This window comes from Mizuhopecten yessoensis, unplaced genomic scaffold (genome assembly GCF_002113885.1).
Source record: "Mizuhopecten yessoensis strain PY_sf001 unplaced genomic scaffold, ASM211388v2 scaffold10585, whole genome shotgun sequence".
NCBI classification, from domain to species: domain Eukaryota; kingdom Metazoa; phylum Mollusca; class Bivalvia; order Pectinida; family Pectinidae; genus Mizuhopecten; species Mizuhopecten yessoensis.
This window is the reverse complement of record NW_018408620.1, coordinates 167,848-182,307: the sequence shown is the minus strand read 5'-3', so window position 1 is coordinate 182,307 and position 14,460 is coordinate 167,848. Positions and strand designations below refer to the sequence as shown.

At 39.2% G+C, this 14,460-nt stretch overlaps 1 protein-coding gene across 8 annotated transcripts in view; it reads left to right on the top strand.

The window, feature by feature from the left end:
• The window catches only part of LOC110461155 (mitogen-activated protein kinase kinase kinase 13-like), a 139,133-nt gene that overhangs the window by 62,616 nt on the left and 62,057 nt on the right, over positions 1 to 14,460 (top strand). Inside the window, exon 1 of one of the 8 annotated variants that reach the window (XM_021514494.1) lies at positions 2,875 to 3,172. The exons of 5 other annotated variants lie outside the window; for them this stretch is intronic. The gene's annotated coding sequence lies outside the window, so the exon portion shown is untranslated. Of the gene's footprint in view, positions 1 to 2,874; positions 3,173 to 7,283; positions 7,448 to 7,485; positions 7,507 to 14,460 lie in introns of those variants that run through there. 2 more of the 8 variants (XM_021514493.1, XM_021514495.1) reach the window with 2 other exon arrangements.

The following is a 14,460-nucleotide window of genomic DNA, read 5'->3' as shown; positions in this document are numbered from 1 at the left end:
AGTGTTGTTATTTTTCGGGTCAATCAGAAATACAATTTGGCTGCCATGGCCGCTATTTTGCTACTAAATTCTAATAGGCCGATCTCACTTAAAATTGGTCTAGGAATGATCAGCTCATGGTCCTGACAAAGTTAAGTTAACATTATACTATTTTTTACTCAAATTGGTACATATTTCAACAAAAAAAAAAAATACTGTAGACTCAGGTGACCGTTAAGGCCCATGGGCCTCTTGTTTTTTACCCCATACCTCTCAAAATGGGGGTATGGCTGCATATATTAGGGCTACAGTACACCTTATCTAAATCCCCATGGGTATGTAAGATCATCACAGAATTGTTAACTTATTGTAGCAATGTCATTTTTACAGGTTTTTATATATTTCATAATATTTCCAGTTTGTCATAGAATAAAAACACCAAGAATTAGTCTGTAACAGAATGAAAATTGTGTATGGATGCAGTACCCAAATCGGATCACTTTTGGCAAAAATACTTATACTTCAATAAATGTGCCAAAAATTCAGTTATAACAACGATGTATTTTTAGCCATGCAGGCATGCACCAGTTTATTTCTACAGATAATTCGTTTTTAAGTTGAAATTGCACAAGAAAACGTAATTCAAACTCAAATGTCAATGTTTTGATTACGTTTTTAAAAATGGCACGTATTACTGAAACAGAGATCATGTAACTTACCCACACTGGGCACAGACAGTCATTATGTAATAATATAAACTGAAAGTTGTCGTCTTTAGCTGACGACTCAAATCCAAATAGAGTCTGCTGGTTTCTTTCCGTCATTCATGATCAATTATGCAGTACAGTGATAATCAACCCCGAGGATACCGATAGTCCGGCTATGCTCTCGGGTATTATCCTAGGACAGTGCGGACTCATTACCTCCCTTATATTCGCCGCTTGGTGCGCTGCATGCATTGTTTACTACCGAACTTCCGTCATTCGCGGGAAATTCTGACAGTCGCTTTCAATCTTCTGAATATCATCATTTAAAATATAAACATGCTACAAAAATGACTTAACATTGTACAAAATTATTGTGCGTACACTCACGCTTAGTATGAAGAATTGGAACCGAACCGATTTCCGGAAATCCTTATCGGTGATTCGATTCGAAAGTTCTGATTCGCGAAGCACCGAACACCCTTAGTTATGATATTGTTTCACATCAACTTCAATATGACCTCAAGTTTTGAATCCAGTGTCTAGGCTCCAAGGTTTCCGGGAGATATCATGGCTACCATTTAATGTATGACTGTCAGTCTTGATGAGAAGGTACTACACGATGGTCAGGACATTCATTATCATACCTACAACACTGTTTAAACAGGGTGTAGGGTATCCAAGCCAAGTGACTGAGTTAAATCTGGTTTATTTGGCCTGGTAATGTCATACATCCATGTGGCTGCAGGTAAAGGTGGCCCACATATTAATGTGTATATTTAGCCTGAATACTTGTATGTTATATTGACATTTGTTGTACTGCAGGTGTAGAAACATATATTTCCTTTTATTTGGCCTGATGTTTTTTTATGTCATACTGAAACATATATTTCTTTCTATTTGGCCTGATGTCTGAAATGTCACAATTTGCTGTCTGTAGTGCTGCAGGTGGAGGTTTGAAACATATAATTTCATCTATTTGGCCTGATGTCTTGTATGTCATACTGACATCCATAATGCCACATGACCAACTAATGACGTTGATAATCGAGGCCCGTGCACTTTGTGACAGAATCAATAGCGGGGCCCTGACACGAGGTCCTTAGAAGATACCACAAAGGTTCTTTATTGACGTTCTCCTCCGTCACGCAGAAGCAGGTGTAATACCCCGGTATTCTCCAGCCTGAATACCTGTGCAAGTTTAATCAGTCAAATTAACCTGTCATGTTGATTACCATTACAGCCCTTTTACCTGTGTAGGGAAGCTCGGCTAGGTACTATGGAGGTAATATAGATTGAAGATTAAATATTTATACATCTGGCATAAAATAAGATAGGCACCTATTGAAACGTGTTTAAAGTAGCTGAATAGAATGCATTAAATCTATTAGGCATTTTGCGAATTATCACAGCCATATCCTTTCATTCTTTTGATAAAAAATCTATACTTTTATTCATCGCATTTTAGAATATTTATCCCGTGATACCAACCTGTTTTCACTGTGGCCATAATTAACTGTATGACCTGACCCAGAATTGTTTTACTGTCACCTGCCTTGAGGTTTTACTGTAACAAACGATTTCTTCCTTTCTTTATAAACAAAATCTGATGTATAGAGCTGACATTTGGAAATCATTGCAATCTACAATTTTTATAAATAGCTAAGTTTAATTGTGATAGCTTTCATTTGCATTCTGATTTGCCAGTCCATTAAGGATAAAACACTGTGTGTATACCTACATCTTCTTAACATACATGTATTGGAATTCAACAGGCATCGATCAATTAAAGGATAGTCTGTAAATAGATTATGTTAAGTTGTCCCCAGTCTGATGCTGTGTGATGTATCTGTGCTTGGCTACATCATAAATGGTTGGAATAGTACCACGCCATACTACCACTATATATATACACGGTCTACCAGCAAACCTCCGTAGGAAGCTAAACCAGCCAGCACAATTGTCTTGGGGATTTTTATACTTGTTCCATGCCTAACTTACTATGAATCCAATAAAAGCAGAAGCTCTGGGTAAAAATCAATATAGCCTGTACTCGTTTGTTTCAAGGATGCTGATTGGCTAAAATTCCCCATTTGAATTCGCCATATTGATTTTTTAGCCTTTTGGAACCATGGATGCGAGGCTCAGCATGTCCTTATATGGCATAGTGCCTGCTGAGTAGGGTGTTCCATTGAGCGAGATGTTTACTATAGTGCTTTAAGACATCAGCAAATTACACTGTTGTCGCAGGCAAACAGCTCTGTTTGGACCACTGTGTAGTGTCCTGTAGGGTTGACCTTTCCCAGACTGACCAGGACTGACCAGGACTAAACATCCAGTACAGTGGACATTAACATTGTGGAGTTCCTGGAAATTGTGTGAATATTAATGTCCTATATACTTTGGATGTCTTTAAGATTGGGAACGGATTTCATTCATTAACAGTTTGTGGCTGTGTTGACCCTGAATCGTGGAGTACCTCATCATGGGTAATATATGTTTATCAGTGTTTGTGTAGTGTCCTGATGTTTAGTGTGTCGGGGTGCCATAGAAACTACGTACAGACCCTGTAGGACATCTGATCCTATGGGGATGGACATTGGGACAGTAAATTGTATGGTGAGACTTGTACATGTAGTGACAGTGTTATCAGGCCCGTCATTTACCGTATATCTCTGATTCTCCGATCATTGCTTTATGTTTAACCCATGTCAGTCGTGCTATTATGTTTGTTATCGGGTAAGTACGTAGACATCATATGGCGGGTAAGAATGACAGTGTCAGCAGTTTTAACCCTCTGACACCCTCTCCCCCCTCCGGGTGGGTAGGAATGACAGTGTCAGCAGTTTTAACCCTCTCCCCCTCTCCCCCCTCCGGTTGGGTAGGAATGACAGTGTCAGCAGTTTTAACCCTCTCACCCTCTCCCCCCTCCGGATGAGTAGGAATGACAGTGTCAGCAGTTTTAACCCTCTCACCCTCTCCCCCCTCCCCGACCATCCCGGACCATCACCACGACATCTCAACAGGCCAGTAACACTATACCATGTGTTGATCTTCAGATAGCAGTAAGCCGATCATCAGTTCTCAGACTGGGTACGTTTGAGTAGCTGGGTACTTAAAGCTGACAGGTCTATTGATGTCCTATAGAACAGTTTGTGTAAGGTGTGTGTACGGGGTATCATACAATGAGGTGTCCAGACTGGGTACGTTTGATAAAGGGGCACATCAATAATGGTCATCAATAATGGTCGTCAATAATGGTCAGTATCAACCCTGAGAAGTATATATGGACAGCGAAAGACTCCTACGCAATCAAACAAACACTTAGTAATCCTGTCATAATGTGCTTATATGTTTCATGGTGTGCAAGTGACATTATACTCTTTTAGTAAATGAGATTGTGATCAGAGTAACAAGATTAACCTGCAAGTTGTCTGATTAAGGGGATTACTTTGTATGCTTAGATTAAGGAGGTTACCCTATGAAGTCAGATTAAGGAGGTTACCCTATGAAGTCAGATTAAGGAGGTTAACCTATGAAGTCAGATTAAGGAGGTTATCCTATGAAGTCAGATTAAGGAGGTTACCCTATGAAGTCAGATTAAGGAGGTTACCCTATGAAGTCAGATTCAGGAGGTTACCCTATGAAGTCAGATTAAGGAGGTTACCCTATGAAGTCAGATTAAGGAGGTTAACCTTCGAAGTCAGATTAAGGATGTTAACCTTTGAAGTCAGATTAAGGAGGTTATCCTATGAAGTCAGATTAAGGAGGTTAACCTTTGAAGTCAGATTATTCAGGTATCATATGTAGTCAAATCAAATGAAGTAATTAACCCTATGTAGTAAAATTAAGGAAGTTACCGTATTTGGTCACATTTTAAAAGTTACAATTGGTGTATTTAGATTAATGACCTCTATTTGACCTTTGACCTTGACCTCTAGTACTTAAGTGTAATGTTATTCAGGTTTCCTTATCTGGTTAGAAAAATGAAGTTTTCCAATATGGTCAGATTAAGGAATTTGTCCTGTATATGACCAAGTTTAAGTTTAGTTCCCCCATGCAGTCAGAATAATGAGGTTATCATATTTGGACAGATTAAGGAGGTTACCCTATTTGGACAGATTAAGGAGGTTACCCTATTTGGACAGATTAAGAAGGTTACCCTATTTTGATAGATTAAGGAGGTTACCCTATTTGGACAGATTAAGGAGGTTACCCTATTTTGATAGATTAAGGAGGTTACCCTATTTTGATAGATTAAGGAGGTTACCTGTATGTAGTTGGTTATTTTGCTGAGTTGCATAGGTAAATATAGTGAAAAATGAGATCTATAGAAACATGAGGTGAACTGTCAGGTGTGATATTGATCAGGTGCGCAGCGCTATTAACCACTGTTTAAATGACCAGGTTATGTAACATTTCAGGTGTTTCTCAGGTAAAACTCACTACAGGTACATTAACAAACTATTAATAACTGACATGTATATAACAAACTATTAATAACTGACATGTATATAACAAACTATTAATAACTGACATGTATATAACAAACTATTAATAACTAACATGTATAACAAAAGGACAGGAACTATTGTGAATAGTTAGGTATATAAACACCGGGACAGGAACTATGTGAATAGTTAGGTATATAAACACAGGGACAGAAACTATTTGAATAATTAGGTATATAAACACAGGGACAGAAACTATTGTGAATAGTGAGGTATATAAACAAAAGGACAGGAACTATTGTGAATAGTTAGGTATATAAACACAGGGACAGGAACTATTGGGGGAGTTAGGTATATAAACACACGGACAGGAACTATTGGGGTAGTTAGATATATAAACACAGGGACAGTAACTATTGGGGTAGTTAGGTATATAAACACAGTGACAGGAACTATTGTGAATAGTGAGGTATACAAACAAAAGGACAGGAACTATTGTGAATACATGTATAACAAAAGGACAGAAACTATTGTGAATAGTGAGGAATATAAACAAAAGGACAGGAGCTATTGTGAATAGTTAGGTATATCAACACAGGGACAGGAACTATTGGGGTAGTTAGGTAGATAAACACAGGGACAGGAATTATTGGGGTAGTTAGGTATATAAAAACAGGGACAGGAACTATTGGGGGAGTTAGGTATATAAACACAGTGACAGGAACTATTGTGAATAGTTAGGAATGTAAACACAGGGACAGGAACTATTGTGAATAGTTAGGTATATAAACACAGGGACAGGAACTATTGTGAATAGTTAGGTATATAAACACAGGGACAGGAACTATTGTGAATAGTTAGGTATATAAACACAGGGACAGGAACTATTGTGAATAGTTAGGTATATAAACACAGGGACAGGAACTATTGTGAATAGTTAGGTATATAAACACAGGGACAGGAACTATTGTGAATAGTTAGGTATATAAACACAGGGACAGGAACTATTGTGAATAGTTAGGTATATAAACACAGGGACAGGAACTATTGTGAATAGTTAGGTATATAAACACAGGGACAGGAACTATTGTGAATAGTTAGGTATATAAACACAGGGACAGGAACTATTGTGAATAGTTAGGTATATAAACACAGGGACAGGAACTATTGTGAATAGTTAGGTATATAAACACAGGGACAGGAACTATTGTGAATAGTTAGGTATATAAACACAGGGACAGGAACTATTGTGAATAGTTAGGTATATAAACACAGGGACAGGAACTATTGTGAATAGTTAGGTATATAAACACAGGGACAGGAACTATTGTGAATAGTTAGGTATATAAACACAGGGACAGGAACTATTGTGAATAGTTAGGTATATAAACACAGGGACAGGAACTATGTGAATAGTTAGGTATATAAACACAGGGACAGGAACTATTGTAGATAGTATACACCAACAGATAAACAGTATTACCATGTGAAAGTACAGGGCATGTTTTATTTTCTTCCCTACCAATAATTTTCTGAACTGGCCTTTGTTGGTCGCTGACTATATTACAGTTTTATCATGTATCAAACTAAAATGAATTTATCATGTTAGCAGGCTGTTATACCGTAAACAAACATGGACGGCATTGTTATTTATATGACCTACAAAGAAGAGAAAATACTTGTAATGAAGTATTTATCATTTCTTTTTTAACCCTTTGAAGAGTTTATATAGACCTATTAATATCAAAAGACCTTCAGTGACTGTCACACATGAGGTTGGGGAGGGAGGTGTTAATTACCTGTCATGTGTTATGATACAGTGACAGTGTGTGTTCTAACATCTGTCCGACACCTCATTACCACTAATCAATTACGCTCTACCATACATAGTGTGTGTGTGTAGGTGAACAATTGTACAATCTAATTATCTCAGACCACGTTAAAAGATTATTGTCACCATAATAGTGTTTAACTGTTTATACCAACTCTCCGTCATGTGATCTTTTGAGACGGATGTATTTAAGTCTGAGATAAGCCTTTTCTACCTGGCCTCTTTTGAAATCTAGCCTGGGGATTTTCAGTTAACATTTACAATATACAAGTGTACACCTGAAGTTATATCCAGGTACACATATATATACTTCCCGAATATACACCTGTATACACACCTGGACAAGACAGGTATTATATCAACCAATCATACAGGAGAATCGTTGATACTAGTCGTTTTTGTGATTCTGATGAAATTTTGGAAGTTTTGTGTCCATCCAAATTCTGACTTCAGACAATGGAGATGCCCTTCAGTATATCCAGGTATGGAAATAACCATGATTTTGATTAACACATCAAACAGCTTCACTTGATACCTGGTGGTATGTACACAGATAATTTACATTCCTGATTGGGGTCACTCGTGTGTTCGATGAAAACCGTTCAATGATAGATAGTTTAACTGGGATGTGTATTCTGTTACCTTTCTCACAACATGATAATACAATCTTCTGTCTACTTTCTACTGAGCATTTAAAATTCTTTGAAACAAATAGTTCCCGTATTTATAGTTTTAACTTCACTCAACACCCCACCCTATCATCCACACCTGCACACCCCTCACTATCATCCACACCTGCACACCCCTCCCTGTCACCCATACCTGCACACCCCTCCCTATCATTCAAACCTGCACACCCCTCCCTATCATCCAAACCTGCACACCCAACCCTATCATCCACACCTGCACACCCCTCCCTATCATCCAAACCTGCACACCCCTCCCTTTCATGCAAACCTGCATACCCCTCCCTATCATCAAAACCACACCCATCCCCATACTTCACCCTGTTCTCGAACCCATTCCCTCCAGTAGTGACTATTACCTCTTATCAAAGATGATTTGGTTTGTGTGTGTGTGTGTGTGTGGGGGGGGGGTTAGTCATATGCTTGCCTTTCCATATGACCTTCACCCTCTTCCTGTGTCTATCATCCTTCTATCACCTCCGTCTTGTGTCTGTCACCCTATCCCTGTGTCTAGCACCCTCTCTGTGACTACCACCCTCTCTCTGTGACTATCAACCCCACCCTTTGTCAATCACCTTCTCTCTGTGACAATAACTTCCTTCTTTGTGACTAGCATACCCTCCCATGACTATCACCCCCACCCTGTGACTATCACCCTCCCTATGTCTATCACCCCCACCATGTGACTTTTACCCCATCCTTGTGTATATCACCCCCATCATGTGACTATTACCCCTTCCTTGTGTATATCACCCCCATCATGTGACTATTACCCCCTCCTTGTGTATATTATGCCCTCCCTGTCTGTGACTTAATCACTCTCTCTCTCTGTGACAATAACTCCCTTCTCTGTGACTATAGTATACCCTCCTATGACTATCACCCACCCTATGTCTATCACCCCCACCATGTGACTATTACCATCTCCTTGTGTATATCACCCTCCCTATGTCTATCACCCCCACTATGTGACTATTACCACCTCCTTGTGTATATCACCCTCCCTATGTCTATCACCCCACCATGTGACTATTACCACCTCCTTGTGTATATCACCCTCCCTATGTCTATCACCCCCACCATGTGACTATTACCACCTCCTTGTGTATATCACCCCCTCCCTGTCTGTGACTTAATCACTCTCTCTCACCATCACTGTGCCCTGTTAAACCCTTGCTGTAGAACTGTCAGTAGCAGTACCACTGTGTCTATATCTCCCCCTGTCCCTATCCTACACACACAGATGCCTACCATTCAGCTTTCCCCAATACTAGGCCAGGGCAGCCGGATCCACTATATGTTATCTGTTTTCCCTTGTCCTATTTCCAAATGTATGTGGAATATTGATTTCTAGTTCAGAATTCTTCTATGGTAAATTAGTACTGGTGCTTGTACACTGTAATCCACATGGACCAGACATGACCCTTACATACAGGTGTAGATCTGATGTCTCAACCCTTACATACGGGTGTAGATCTGATGTCTCAACCCTTACATACAGGTGTAGATCTGATGTCTCAACCCTTACATATGGGTGTAGATCTGATGTCTCAACCCTTAAATACAGGTATAGATCTGATGTCTCAACCCTTACATACAGGTGTAGATCTGATGTCTCAACCCTATCTACTGCTATTTGTAAATTCTCTTTTTTAGGGTTGTATTATGTTTGAGTTTCAGATGTATATATATACAGTCAGACCTGTTTATGTGACCACCTCTATTAAGAGAGCACCTGTGTTAAGGGACTCGTTCCCATTGTACTGATTTCCTTGTGAATTGAACATGTATCAAGCTACCACATATTTTTGGACTTCACATTGTTGGTCTCTGTAGAACAAACTGTATTTTATTATTATTTGATACATTATATGCATTAAATGCGTTATTGGTCAAATGACAATATTGAAATAGAAATTAAAATAATATTTCTTTCAGGACAATTGTTTTTACTGTCTATAGCCAATGTTAAATATAGTAATTAAGACCTTGGTATAGATCGTAACCTAGGTAATGTTTAATATATATTTATAGACAACGGGATCTAGAATTGTATTGTTACAATAATGTGACAATTTTGACAACACATTTCTCAACCTTTCTAAATATTCTCATTGGAAAATCTGCATGGGAAAATCTATAATTGTCTAAAATGTACATATACTGGCCCCAGTTTGACTTATTTATGGTGTCAAATACCACAGTTTAAGTTGTGTTGTGCAACTAATTAATTGAAGGTAAAAATTTAAACACTTCAATTCATTTAAAAACAGAATTAAAGAAGGTGAAAAATCGGGATCTGTTGGGACCCTGCAAGGAGGTATGGAGGTTTTGCAAGCATGTGATATATGGTCAGAAAATATACAAGGCAGTGTTCCAATTTATGGCTTGAGGTAGCAATCCAGATAAGAGTGTAACCTTTCTAAACAGGCCCATGCCTTATCTGAATCCCTGTCTATATTGGCTTTATAGTTGGCCCTAGTATTTCCCTGGTATAGTATATCACCTACACTTGATGTGTCCTGTATTGTCTGAATCTGGTACGGGTGTATAAATTGTTGAATAAAAAACCCGGTTTAAGTGGGTTTATTAATGCTTGTGTCTTAACAGATGTTGGTAGCTAGAGGCAATGAATTATAAATTCAGAAAAAATCCCAATTTGAATTTAAGCTGATTTAATGGGTATACTAATTGGAGTGATTGTATAATATATTCACTTGAAATAAATGCATTTTTGCTCTGCTGTAAATTTTCAGGTATTCTGTCATATTGTACCATATGTCAGCATGGAATAAGGATATTCTGCCTCAGCCTTTAGTACGTACATACTGGGGAGGGGTTATTATTCATACATACTGGGGAGGGGTTATTATTCATACATACTGGGGAGGGGTTATTATACGTCTATAATACTACAGAGGAGTTGTTTTCTTTTTAGATTTTGGAAGAGGTTATCTGTAATCTTTATTGTACTGGGGAGGAGTTAGTATCTCTCTGTACACACAGGGGAGGAGTTAGTATCTCTGTATATTACTGGGGAGGAGTTAGTATCTCTCTATAGTACTGGGGAGGAGTTAGTATCTCTCTATATTACTGGGGAGGAGTTAGTATCTCTCTGTACACACCCGGGAGGACTTAGTATCTCTGTATATTACTGGGGAGGAGTTAGTATCTCTCTGTACACACAGGGGAGGAGTTAGTATCTCCGTATATTACTGGGGAGGAGTTAGTATCTCTCTGTACACACCCGGGAGGACTTAGTATCTCTGTATATTACTGGGGAGGAGTTAGTATCTCTCTAGAGTACGGGGGAGGAGTTAGTATCTCTATAGTACTGGGGAGGAGTTAGTATCTCTATAGTACTGTGGAGGAGTTAGTATCTGTCTATAGTACTGGGGAAAAGTTAGTATCTCTCTATAGTACTGGGGAGGATCGTGTTAGTATCTCTCTATATTACTGGTGAGGAGTTAGTATCTCTCTATAGTACTGGGGAGGAGTTAGTATCTCTCTATAGTACTGGGGAGGAGTTAGTATCTCTCTATATTACTGGGGAGGAGTTAGTATCTGTCTATAGTACTGGGGAGGAGTAAGTATATCTCTATATTACTGGGGAGGAGTTAGTATCTCTCTATAGTACTGGGGAGGAGTTAGTATCTGTCTATAGTACTGGGGATGAGTTAGTATATATCTCTATAGTACTGGGGAGTAGTTAGTATCTGTCTATAGTACTGGGGAGGAGTTAGTATATATCTCTATAGTACTGGGGGGGAGTTAGTATCTGTCTATAGTACTGGGGAGTAGTTAGTATCTGTCTATAGTACTGGGGAGGAGTTCGTATCTGTCTATAGTACTGGGGAGGAGTAAGTTTCTCTCTATAGTACTGGGGAGGAGTTAGTATATCTCTATAGTCCTGGGGAGGAGTTAGTATCTCTCTATAGTACTGGGGAGGCGTTATTATCTGTCTATAGTACTGGGGAGGAGTTAGTATCTCTATATTACGGGGGAGGAGTTAGTATGTCTCTATAGTACTGGGGAGAAGTTAGAATCTGTGTATAGCCCTGGGAAGGAGTTAGTATCTGTCTATAGTACTGGGGATGAGTTAGTATATATCTCTATAGTACTGGGGAGTAGTTAGTATCTGTCTATAGTACTGGGGAGGAGTTAGTATATATCTCTATAGTACTGGGGAGGAGTTATTATCTGTCTATAGTACTGGGGAGGAGTTAGTATCTCTATAGAACTGGGGAGGAGTTAATATCTCTCTCTATAGTACTGGGGAGGAGTTAGTATCTCTATAGAACTGGGGAGGAGTTAGTATCTCTCTATAGTACTGGGGAGAAGTTAGTATCTCTCTATAGTGCTGGGGAGGAGTTAGTATCTGTCTATAGTACTGGGGAGGAGTTAGTATATATCTCTATAGGACTGGGGAGGAGTTAGTATCTCTATATTACTGGGGAGGTGTTAGTATGTCTCTATAGTACTGGGGAGAAGTTAGAATCTGTGTATAGCCCTGGGAAGGAGTTAGTATCTGTCTATAGTACTGGGGATGAGTTAGTATATATCTCTATAGTACTGGGGAGTAGTTAGTATCTGTCTATAGTACTGGGGAGGAGTTAGTATATATCTCTATAGTACTGGGGAGTAGTTAGTATCTGTCTATAGTACTGGGGAGGAGTTAGTATCTCTATATTACTGGGGAGGAGTTAGTATGTCTCTATAGTACTGGGGAGAAGTTAGAATCTGTGTATAGTACTGGGAAGGAGTTAGTATCTGTCTATAGTACTGGGGAGGAGTTAGTATATATCTCTATAGTACTGGGGAGGAGTTAGTATCTCTCTATATTACTGGGGAGGATCGAGTTAGTATATCTCTATAGAACTGGGGAGGAGTTAATATCTCTCTATAGTACTGGGGAGGAGTAAGTATCTCTCTATACACACAGGGAAGGAGTAAGTATCTGTCTATAGTACTGGGGAGGAGTTAGTATATATCTCTATAGTACTGGGGAGGAGTTAGTATCTCTATAGAACTGGGGAGGAGTTAATATCTCTCTATAGTACTGCGGAGGAGTAAGTATCTCTCTATACACACAGGGAAGGAGTAAGTATCTGTCTGTAGTACTGGGGAGGAGTTAGTATATATCTCTATAGCACTGGGGAGGAGTTAGTATCTCTCTATATTACTGGGGAGGAGTTAGTATCTCTCTATATTAATGGGGAGGAGTTAGTATCTCTCTATACACACAGGGGAGGAGTTAGTATATCTCTACAATACTGGGGAGAAGTGAGTATCTCTCTATAGTACTGGGGAGAAGTTAGTAAATCTCTATAGTACTGGGGAGGAGTTAGTATCTCTATAGAACTGGGGAGGAGTTAATATCTCTCTATAGTACTGGGGAGGAGTTAGTATCTCTCTATACACACAGGGGAGGAGTAAGTATCTGTCTATAATACTGGGGAGGAGTTAGTATATCTCTATATTACTGGGGAGGAGTTAGTATCTCTATAGTACTGGGGAGGAGTTAGTATCTCTATAGAACTGGGGAGGAGTTAGTATCTCTCTATAGTACTGTGGAGGAGTTAGTATCTCTCTTTAATACTGGGGAGTAGTTAGTATCTCTCTATAGTACTGGGGAGGAGTTTGTATCTCTCTATAGTACTGGGGAGGAGTAAGTATCTCTATAGTACTGGGGAGGAGTTAGTATATCTCTTTATTACTTGGGAGGAGTTAGTATCTCTCTATAGTACTGGGAAGGAGTTAGTATCTCTCTATAGTACTGGGGAGGAGTTTGTATCTCTCTATAGTACTGGGGAGGAGTAAGTATCTGTCTATAGAGTATCTCTATAGAACTGGGGAGGAGTTAATATCTGTCTATAGTACTGGGGAGGAGTTAGTATATATATCTATAGTACTGGGGAGGAGTTAGTATCTCTATAGAACTGGGGAGGAGTTAATATCTGTCTATAGTACTGGGGAGGAGTTAGTATATATATCTATAGTACTGGGGAGGAGTTAGTATCTCTATAGAACTGGGGAGGAGTTAGTATCTCTCTATAGTACTGTGGAGGAGTTAGTATCTCTCTTTAATACTGGGGAGTAGTTAGTATCTCTCTATATTACTGGGGAGGAGTTAGTATATCTCTTTATTACTGGGGAGGAGTTAGTATCTCTCTATATTACTGGAGAGGAGTTAGTATCTCTCTATATTACTGGGGAGGAGTTAGTATCTGTCTATAATACTGGGGAGGGGTTAGTATCTGTCTATAATACTGGGGAGGAGTTAGTATATCTCTATATTACTGGGGAGGATTTAGTATATCTATAGTACTGGGGAGGAGTTATTATCTGTCTATAGTACTGGGGAGGAGTAAGTATCTCTATAGTACTGGGGAGGGGTTAGTATCTGTCTATAGTACTGGGGAGGAGGAAGTATCTCTCTATAGTACTGGGGAGGAGTAAGTATCTCTCTATATTACTGGGGAGGAGTAAGTATCTGTCTATAGTACTGGGGAGGAGTTAGTATCTCTATAGAACTGGGGAGGAGTTAATATCTGTCTATAGTACTGGGGAGGAGTTAGTATATATATCTATAGTACTGGGGAGGAGTTAGTATCTCTATAGAACTGGGGAGGAGTTAGTATCTCTCTATAGTACTGGGGAGGTGTTAGTATCTCTCTATAGTACTGGGGAGGAGTTTGTATCTCTCTATAGTACTGGGGAGGAGTAAGTATCTGTCTATAGTACTAGGGAGGAGTTAGTATCTGTCTATAATACTGGGGAGGGGTTAGTATCTGTCTATAGTACTGGGG